The sequence below is a fragment of the Tasmannia lanceolata genome, unplaced genomic scaffold (assembly GCF_043159265.1).
Source record: "Tasmannia lanceolata isolate RefF3 unplaced genomic scaffold, GAP_Taslan_0.1 ptg000003l, whole genome shotgun sequence".
Classification (NCBI taxonomy): Eukaryota; Viridiplantae; Streptophyta; class Magnoliopsida; order Canellales; family Winteraceae; genus Tasmannia; species Tasmannia lanceolata.
Genome location: NW_027518680.1, coordinates 734,471 through 745,501, shown reverse-complemented (window position 1 = coordinate 745,501; position 11,031 = coordinate 734,471).

The window sequence follows — 11,031 nt, the reverse complement described above, 5'->3', positions numbered from 1 at the left end:
AGGGGATCCTGTGAGTTGGCAGCTAAAACAAGCCGCAGGATTTTGAAGGGTGGTGAATGTCAAATTTAGCACTTTTTTATTCCCTACAATAGTCTTTTTTTTATTTTCTTAATTACCAACACTGATACGGTAGGATCAATGTAATTGTTGCTGGGGAAGTAATTTGTCAATATCCTTTAATCTTGCTGGATGGCTAAGAAAATAGTTGAAATCTGATAAACTAATTACTGACTCCAACCTGTGAGCACCATTATTTTCTGAAACCCATCTTAAGAGTAGTTCATGTCCTTCCTACTTAAGGCATTAATATTTATTTGTATTGTTAAACCCCTCCTTAAGCTTGTTTTCATGCACCAGAGCTCTGGGGCGATGGAGCTTAGACCGCCGCCTCTCTTTTCAAATCTCGACTTTCTAATTTCCTCTTCTAAGTGAGGTTGCCTCAATTCTGTTGCTACAAGTGTGAGTTTGCTACCTTTCTCATCTAGCTTGCCTCCAAATTTTGCCTTGAGGAAATAATTTAATTTTCTTTTGGTTGCCTCCAAGTCTGTCTAAAGAAATTATAAGTCGAAGTAACTAGATAGAGAAAATTATTATTTTTTTCTCCTTTTCATTTTGTTTTTCGACTTTTTGTACATTTCAGGCAGCTGGACTCTATCCGTCTAACACCAAGATTATTGACAAAAATTATAATTTTCTTTAATTGTATGGTTAAAGAAGCCCACTAAACACATTCCTAAAAAAAAAGAAAAAATAAAAGGAAGCCCTCTGACCACCCTGTTGTCAGTATTGTTCTTTTTGGATAAGATATTAAAGTCCTCTAACACCATTAAAGTCATGATTTCCTTTTAACACCCATCGCCACCCACCAATATATGAAACATAAGAGAAGGATCATGACTTTTAGAGTGATTTAGTATTCAGTTTCCATCTCTTGCAAACTTATGTTCGAGGTGCAGACATGAAAGATTTAGTTTAATGACCTCCAGTGGATGCACAATAACAACTATTTCTGGCATTTCAACATTGTAAGCATCAAAAAGGCAAGAAAATTGCTTGACAAGAAAGATCTGTCAGTCATGCTCAACTAAGGTTTACGAGTAAAAATGATAGCAGAGCCAACTTGAACATGATCATATAGTCAGTCACATTTAACATGATCGTATATTTTTCGAATTCCTTTTTATATTTTACCATTGCTTCTACTGAATTGGCGCTCCAGGTCTGCTTCTCTGTTTCATTCATTCCTATCTATAGACCAACTTAGTGATCAGCAAACGGTATGAAAGAAGGGAGATTTTGAAAATGGTTGTCTTGTGACAGAAATAAAATACCCCACCTTCCATTTCACCGAAATCATCGCACTCAAATGTTTAGTTGTGAATGCATGATCTTTCCTACAACAATTCCCTTCTTGTTTCTTTGCTGCAATGACATATAGAAACCTTGTAAATAGATAGCATGTGTTCAGTCGTGATTACATTCATGATCATATCTGATCCTTGGAGAAATGAGCAATCTGTAGTTTCTGCATGTGATGAGGTTCAATTGAGCTTTTAGATGATCTAGTCTTTTTATAAAATTGAACGGATTAAGTTAACGGTTTGATGTAAAATTATATTTTGATATTAATAATATATAATTGTGGAATTTATATGGCCGATTATCCGATTAGGCCGACGAGGCTTTAAATCAGACCTTTTAATGCATAATGCATACATGGAATGTTGGATTGACGAGAAAAGAAACACATAAACATTGTAATGGAGAGGAAAAACTAACCTTTCCAAAGACTTTCAATAACCAGAAAGATAAAACATAACATGAATTACCATTCCAGCCTAGAAAGATAAACGAACTAACAATCAAATAAACTGACGAATTGCTTTCTCTACTTATATTATGTAGGGAAGGAACATCAACTCAATAATGAAGAAAAATAAACAAAGGAAAAAAGACGTAGTAGAAATTCTCTTCGATCACATATCTACGTCCCAATTCTTCTTCAAACTCTCAAGCTGTGTGTATCCTATTCAATTCTTCTTCCTTTATTCAACCCATTGGTTGACATGCATGCCCCATACTTATAATAGTCTGGGAGTTCCTTTCCACATCCTTACTAAAAATAATAAGCACGCAATCTTACTAAAAATAGTTAGTTTGGGTACTTAATAAAAATAGTTAGTTCCTAGGAATTATCTCTCTCCCCTCTTCTTTTTTTTAAATGGAATTATCTCTCTCCCCTTTTATAAAATAGGAGATTGAGATGTTTTCTCCTCCCTTCTTAGAGAATAGGGAAGGAGAAACTCTTTTCTAGACAAAACAGGGGAGAGACCTCCTCCACTTAGATATGTTATGTCACCTCATTCCTTTGATACATATCTCGTTCTTTTCATGTGCCTATTATGTGAAATGTTTATTTTCGTGCATGTGTGACCCCCTGATTTGTGCCCACATACGTCTGAGATCCAATTGGATCATAGCTCCGCCTTTTGGGAACTTTTTTGCATCTGCAAAATCGGACTTAAGTTGAGAATACATCTTCCCATCTATGTTGTACCTGTCAATAGAAAACGAACTCCATGTCGATCTATACAACCTTTTGTTTCTTGTTTTGTGGTTTTGTGTTTCTTGCATCTCATATTATCGTTGGCTGCACATCGAGTTTGATCCCTTTTTCTAGGAGCTTAGAGATTTCTTAGTTTGTAACATATTTTTTTATTTCCTCAAGCCTAAAACTGACGCCTTATCTTAGGCCCTGAATGTTTTGCTTGGCCTAAAGGGGTTGTTTTGATAAGAGTAGCTCAAAAATAAGACGTAGCTACAAAGGCCTCCTTGCCATATTGTGTGAGGGAAGTTTTGCATACTTGGAGTAGAAATGGATTGTAAAATGTGTGATTGAGAACAACCTTCTCTTTAATTATGAGATTTCTAACTCGAACATCGTGACCATTGTTGATTGAGAACAATCTTGGCTCAAATGGTCAATCTTCTTCTGAACAATTTAGGTTGCAAAATGATTTGTTTTTTCCAATCAAACAGACATGAAGCCTTTTTCTAGTTGCCAATTTCATCACATTGAAATTTGGGTCGTGTTGGCTTGAGCTTTTGCAAAGAGGCGAATCAAATCAAACCCAGCCCCATTTTATGATAAAAGCTCAACCAAGATTCCCAAAAATCGAACCGAGTATCACCCCTAGTTAAGACTTCAAGGAAAAGCTTTACTTGAACATCTCTAACTACAATCTGCATGGGGAAAAAAGGTTGTGCATACAAACCATTCCAAGCCATAAGGCTGTTGTAGAAGCCACAAAAATTATATTATTAACATTTCTCAAACATCAACGGGCTGTTTGGATACAAAGATTTTATAGTAAAGTCCTGGATTTTATAAGCTAAAACCTAAGGGGGTTTGTTTCTTAGGGATGAAAAAGCAACGGTTATATCTGCATTCTCCTCCGTTTATGGTAACAGCTTCGTCTTTGTGTGGCCAACAAGGTTCAAAACCTTGTTATCAAGTTCGTGCTCCTGTCCATTTATTATAATTAGAAGGAAAATCCAGCTCTCTTCGAACTCTTGAGCCCAGTAATCCAACACCAATTCAGAGAGGGTAATTGTGTTGCCGATGCTCTAGCTAACACTGCATGTGCATCCAAGTCTATCTCATTCTATTCGTCATGGAGAGACAAGCCTCTTAAAGCTCGAGGTGTTGTGCAGTGTGATGCTATGGGGCTCCCCAATATGTGGTACGTCCTCGTCGACTTGGGCGTTTTATTGACCTTTTCATTCTTTTTTTTTTAAGGTTGATTGACCTATTTATTCTTCTGCATCTAGGATGTTGTCTCTGTGTTATCTTTAATCCGTAGAGGCTTGGATTGCATCCTTATTTATTCTCCTATAAATATATCTTGGCGATCTGTCTTGGGTCCATGATCAAAGGGCGGCCCTGAGGCTCCCGACATTGCGGGGTCTTGTGTCCACGATTAATTTAAAAAAAAATAAACTAAAACATGAATTGTGCATTTTTGGTATTGTAAAATCCAGAATTTCACTTACAAAATCTAGGTTTTAGCATATAAAATCCAAGTTTAAACATGTAAAATCCATGATTCTATTATCCTAGATTACAAAATCCATGTATCCAAACGGACAACATTTGATATTGGCATCCTTCTTCTCTATCTCAACTGCCTCTACATTTTCGCGTCATGTCCATTCTCCGGCTATTTTGTTTCTGAGGAAACTTTTGGCAATCAATTGGAGCTTTATTTTGCTCTCCCCTAATGTTATATAGATAAGGGATTTTTTTGGTTGCATTAGGTTGAGCACCACTAATAAGCAATATCTATGTCCTTTTTAGGATTTCGAATTTCCCTTATAGAAACAAATTCTTTGGTTTTTTTATATAAAAGAATATTATAAAAAACAATTCCCCTTATAAATATTTAAATATTTTTTTCAGTATTCATAAATCACATATTTGAGCTTAGTTTTTAATGTATTATTTCCTGCAATTAAACATCACCTAATACAAATTTTAAAAGTAATATATGCGTGCGTGGTCCGTTGCAATATATAGTTAGATTCCATCTTCTCGAATCCATGGAAAAAAAAAATCAGTTTCCAAAACCCAAAGCAAACAGGGACTAAATAATCGAACTTCTGAAGGAAACCATCTTCTGTTGGAGTGATGCGTCGCAGCTAGAAGCATCAGTTATTCATAATTCATAAATGAGGAGATTTTTCCCAAAGCACAAGTTGAGATTTCATGTGTCTGCTCACAGATCTCTCTATTTTAAGTTATATATCTGTCAACTACATGGTTTAATAGATGTAGTTAGAGTCGTGAAAGTGGTGGATTTTGTGACTTCGTTTGATATTATTGTATTGATATTTTATGCTATTATTTTATCTTTATCAATGTCTAAACCTATATATTTTTTTATGAAATTTCATATATTGTTTTATCATTTTAGTTAGCTTCTCAATATTTCCTATTATACTATTATATGTTCTTTTATATCTATATTAATATATAAGAAGATTGAAAAAGATGCTTTAAATGCATGTGTTTGCTAGAAATAGGTGACTAATATCCGCACTACCATATTTTGATAATGCCATTACTCACTTTTATTTTACACTTAGTTTGATTGGATGGTGATAGCATCTTATGTATTGTAACAGTATTGAAAGCCGAAACGACAGATCTTTAACCAAAAAATAAAAAAAAAAAAAAAAAAAAAATCGTTCTGATTTCTGACCGGGACCAAATCAATATACCATCTATAGAGGCAGAAAATTCTTGGAATATCAATTCCGACATCTCCCACCGTTAATTCCACCATAATATCATTTCTGCTCCCATATTATGTTTATTGTATTTTAACCAAACGCAGGAACCGGAAAAGGATGCCGATTCCAACACTGCAAACACACATTTTAGGTTTTAAATGCTGCTTGTTTTGGATTTTGACTCCAAAAATGATTATTGGACTTATAATGGATTTCCCCACCGTTAATTCCGCCCTGATGTCATTTCTGCTCCCATGTTAGGTTTATTTTTTTAACCAAATGTACAAATCAGAAAAGGATGTTATTTCAAAAATGATTATTGGACTTAAAATTGAGTTTAATTTTGAGTCAAATAATTAGGCTTGAACTCAAATCATTTCTCAAAAATCCAAAATAAAAGGATGCCCTATTCCAACACACGATTTCGGCAATCCAAACGCACTTTTAGATTCTAAAGGCCATGTTTGTTTTGGATTTTAAGTCCAAAACTGAATATTGGACCCAAAATTGAGTTTGATTTTGAGTCCAATATTCAGAATTGAGCTCAAAATCAATTCTCAAAATCCGCCTTTCTCTCATGAATGCTATCATTACATCTCCGATGGCAATGCAATTAGCCTCGACGGAGATGAAAATTCCATTTAAGCAACCAAAGTTAAGTCAACCACATTGCAACGTGGAGAGGTAACATGTCGGCATGATATGGCAAGCAATGTGCCACGTAGATTGGGCCAATGATCCACATAAAGGACACAAGTATTGGCATCAAATGTCAACATGATTGAAAGGTGGTCATGTCCAATCCTTTTAAGTCCTAGACAATTTTGCTCTTAAGTACAAATAAAGCACAAAAAAACGTCATCTTCTTCTCATTCACTCATTTTTCCAGTTTTTCTTCTCTACAGCTTCTAAGAAGAGATAAAAGAAGAAGAACAGGAAGAAATTGAAGAAAAAAGAGGATGAAGAAGGAAAAAAAAGAACAAGAAAAAGTGACTAAGGAGAGGGAAAAAGAAGAATTGACCCAGAAAAAGATTGAACGTACCTGAAAAAATGAAAAAGAAGAATCGAGGCCAAAAATTAAAATGGGAAGGCACAAGAAAAATAAGAGTAAAAAGAAGGAAAAAGAAGAACTGACACCTAAAAAAATGGAATACGTCCGAATAAAAAAAAAGATGAGGAAGAAGGAAAAATGTTGAATCAATGCCGAGAAAAGTGGAAGGTGCCAAAAAAATAGAAGAGAAGAGGAAGAAGGAAAAAACAGAAGAATCAACTTGTGGTCATCTTAGTCTAACCAGGGCAATCTCAGTCTAACTTGAGACCATCTCGGTCTAACTCAGGGTTTTTTAGGCTTGACTCGTGGCCATTGCTCATCTTGTATTGACTCCGGGTCATCTCGGTTTGACGCATGATCATCTTGATCAACTTGGGATCATCCGAGTCGGCTCAGGGTCATCTTGGTCTGAATCGGGGTCATCGCTCATCTCAGTCAACTCGAGGTCATATAAGTTGACTCAAGGTCATCTCGGTCTGACTTGGAGTTATTCTGAGATGAGCGATGACCCCGAATCAAACCCGAATGACCTATAGTTGGGTCGATTCCAAGCATCTTTCATTTTCCGGGTTTTTTCCAATGTCAATTCTTCTTTTCCTTTTCATTTCTCATCTTTTTCATTTTTTTTCTAACGCCCTTCATTTTCCTCGAAGACTTCCGTTTTTGCCGGCATTGATTCTTTTGTTTAACTTCTTCTGTTTTTGCCGGCATTGATTCTTTTGTTTAAGTTCTTCTTCCTCTTGTTTTTTATTTTTCATGGCCTTCCATTTTTTTGGCGATTCTTGTTTACCTCCGTCCTCTTGTTTTTCATTTTTTTAACACCTTCCATTTTTACAGTGGGGATTCGTCTTCCTACTTATTCATCTTCTTCTTCTCACGAGACAACCTCAAGAAACATGAGAGAAGAGAAGAGAAGAGAAGATGACATAATCATAAATCATGTGCCTTATTTGCACTCAGGGCAAATTTGTCTTTCAGACTCAAAAAGACGTGCAATGCTACTTTTCAAAACATGTTGATTTTCGATGCTATTTTTCTGAATTTTTACACAACCCAAGAGTCCTTTATCCGCCATGTCATCGTTTAGAATTGGGAAGGGCATGAAGACCTGCCACGTGTATTTCTATCTCGTGCCGATTGGTGAGGTCCTACACGTCACGTGACAAAGAACCTGCCATGTCATCATTTAGAATTAGAAAGAAGAAGCCAAATTGCCGCATGGATTTGTGTCACATGGCACTGCGAGGTGGTATGGTCGCACACGTTAGATGACAAATCATCTGGTTACAAAATTACCATCTTTCACGTAACCTTGTGTCCACGCCCCCCCCGCCCCCCTGTTTTTTTGACGAGTCATGAGTTATCCTATCCTATACTTCCACTACATTAAAATGGACTGTTCATAACATTCAATGTATCCATCATTAGCAATAACGTTGACTGACAGTTGGAGAGTGGAGAGATCTAACTCAGCAAGGCACTAATGTAAACCACATGGAAAGTTCCTCTGGCGGACCCATATGAGGTGTAATGACCAATTCCAGCTTCAATTTCAAATATCCCAACAATGTACAGTTCACTCGAGGCACCTTTATGTGGGTCCCACTAAGATGTTGGGACCCAAACCTTCCAAGAGCCACGGTTGAGCACCAATTTAGAGATGATCCAAGGTGAGGACCGACTGGATCAAATTTTGGCTATCGACTTGCTTCATAAATGTGTGATAAGGACTCGAGTAAATTATGCCTTTACTTTGAAAAAGAGAACACGACAGTACTCATTCATATTTTTATGCAAACGGGATATAAACTTTTGCATTTATTACCAAGAGATAATATCCCAACCGTCAACCAATTAGACACGCTACAACACATTGACATGTCGAAATTGGCCCACCATGCTTGAAATGAGCTCATCCAACCGTGATGATGGGGACATGAATATGAGTATAAGCCATAAGGTGATGGGATCCACACGGTATAGACGAATTGCTGAGATGAGATTACTGCCCTAATTTTTTACGAACACACCCCTTTTTTTTAAAGGAGTACTGCTAGGAAAACGGGAATACGTTTTGTGAGAAAAGGGCATCAACCAAGAGAGCTTTGAAAATGGGATTCTACAAAGGCTCACCTGAGTTTAGCATTCCTCTAAAAGTTGCGCCACTATGTGAAATGGCTTTTTGCAAAGTAATGCTAGGGAAATTGAGAGCGAAACCTAAAAGGGACCGAAAAAATTGATTCACGCCACTACATCACAAGTGACGTGAGCCACTCTCAGATTTAGGAAAATCATTAAGAAGTAAATTTCTTTTGAACACCTCATACATTTCTCTTTGTAGGAACCCTGCTAGGTGGTACTCTCGGTCTCCGTATCATTTACCTTTTGCAAAAATTCCATAGACTTCGTTTGGTTGCTAGTAAAAAAGGATTTTTGTGAAAAAATTGAGGTAACATCAGCATTACCTTGGAAGTCTCCCATGTAATCTTCTAGAAAATTATGCTCTCTCTATTCTCTCTCTCTCCACTCATAATGATACCCTTGTCTAATAAATGTCTGTCTCCTCCATTTTCCACAAAAATTCAATGGAATTTGTTTTTACTAACAACCACACGAAGCACAAAATAAAATCATATAATCTCTTTTTCTCCTCCTCGTCATTGATTCTCTTCTTCATCCTCACTTCCCATTCTAATCTCTCAACAGATTGCAATTTTGTCGTTTCCCAAAAAAAAACAAGGTACAAAATATTAGGTGTTCAATTTGGATCGGGTCTAGTCCAAACTGGACCCCACCCCATTTTATGGTAAAAGCTCAACCTGACTTTCGAAAAATACACGCAAACGTGGGCCTAGAATGTCAACCCCCACGCACCTTAGCATGGGGTGTCCCAAATCACAAGCTCTTTATCGACTTTTCCAGTGTGATTTGCTTTCCCCAACTGGAAGAAAGTATATGGCTAATAAATACACCCCATGTGAATCCACGTAAAAATGCTTCCGCACGTAAATGCTTCTACAATCCAATAAATGCCACACGCGTGGCAGAAATCTTGAGGGAAAACTCTTCCAAAACGGAACTCCGTTCGGAAAATAAAGACCAACTTGAGTTGATCTGGTCATTTCCACGGTGCTTTTTGGCGTTTTGCATTTCATGGGGGGAATGGAGCCCACTTCGTTGTCTTCTTGCCCTTGCGTTTTGATATCGACACTCTCCTCTTTGTTTTTAGTTTTTACCTCCTTATTAGCAAGTAGCAACCGAGGATGAGTGGAGAACTCCATGTCCGTATTTTTATTCTTATGTTTCATACTCTGTCACCCTGACATAACGTAATTTTTGTCTCGATTATTATCACTATTTCTCCACGTAACCATCTCACATTATGTTAGAATATGGTTAGAATATGTGGGATCCAACGCTTGGATTGGGATAAGATCTCACCGTTGGATCATCTTGGATGTAGATCGGGTAAATTAACTAAATGAGGCACGTGGATATATTAGGCATGTGGATTAGAAGAGGCAACCAAAAAAAATTAGGTAAGTAGATTTGATTACATCTCCCTTCTATGTTTATCATTTGAGTGTTCTATAAAAACACTCCTTGGGTTTTATGTAAATTATCCAAGAATTAGTGAAATCTTCTCTCGAAAATTTATCACATTATGCATTACATTATTTTGAGAGTGAGCTTTTATTATGTTAGAACTTAGAATAATGACTATTAGAATCACGAGGTTAATTGTTAACCACTGGGTCCCACTTAGCACACATGTGATTTAGTGCATCTTAATGAGTGACCTAGATGATCAAAGGTCCCATGTAACCACAGATCAACACCAAAACAAAAAATAAAATTAAAAAAATCATCGTTTTAGCATCATCTGTCGTGCTCGTAATGATGGAATATTTGACCAACATTCTAATACCATCTAGTTATGGCGGGGATCACCGGATGCAATGGTTATATTTAAGGGGATTTGATGTTTCACATGGGGCATGCTATTTGTTTTAAATTGTAGATGGTTGCTTGTTTTCCTTTGATTAGATCTGAAAGCATGTGTAGTAAAAGTATCAAAGTATGTGTAAAATCATGTTCCCAATAGCAATCAGATGATGCTTAACGAGTGCCCTTAGCCAAACCCAAAAAGGATAAAGTAAGGAAATGAAAATCCGAAACTTAATTTTCTTCTTGGGATGCTGCCCCCATGCCCCTATTTGTTTGAAGATTTATGACAATCGATTGTGAGTGCTAAACCCATTGTTGGGCTCAAATTTGAACATAATTTTGAGTCTAATAATAGGTTTCCGCTCGGGATGAATAATCATCAGTAGAAGATGATTGGTAATTTCAGTATCTTTTCTAATCTAAGTGATAAAAAAAATTTACATAATTGAATATTTGCGACAAATCGAATCGTGATTCTCGGTGAATATTTAAAATATATATTTTATAGATTTTATCGGAAACCCCCCCACCCCCACCAAAAAAGTTTGAAACAGACTTAAGAGAAAGAGATTTAGCTGTCATATGCCTGTAACGGTCAGTAGTTGTCTACGAGATTAATTAATATTCCGAATAATAAACTAATTATTTATATTTTTCAGAAAACGACAAGAAATAGAGGGTGGAAATATCAATTCGCCAAAGCTATTACAAGAGCCCGACGATGAATGGCCGGATTTGGG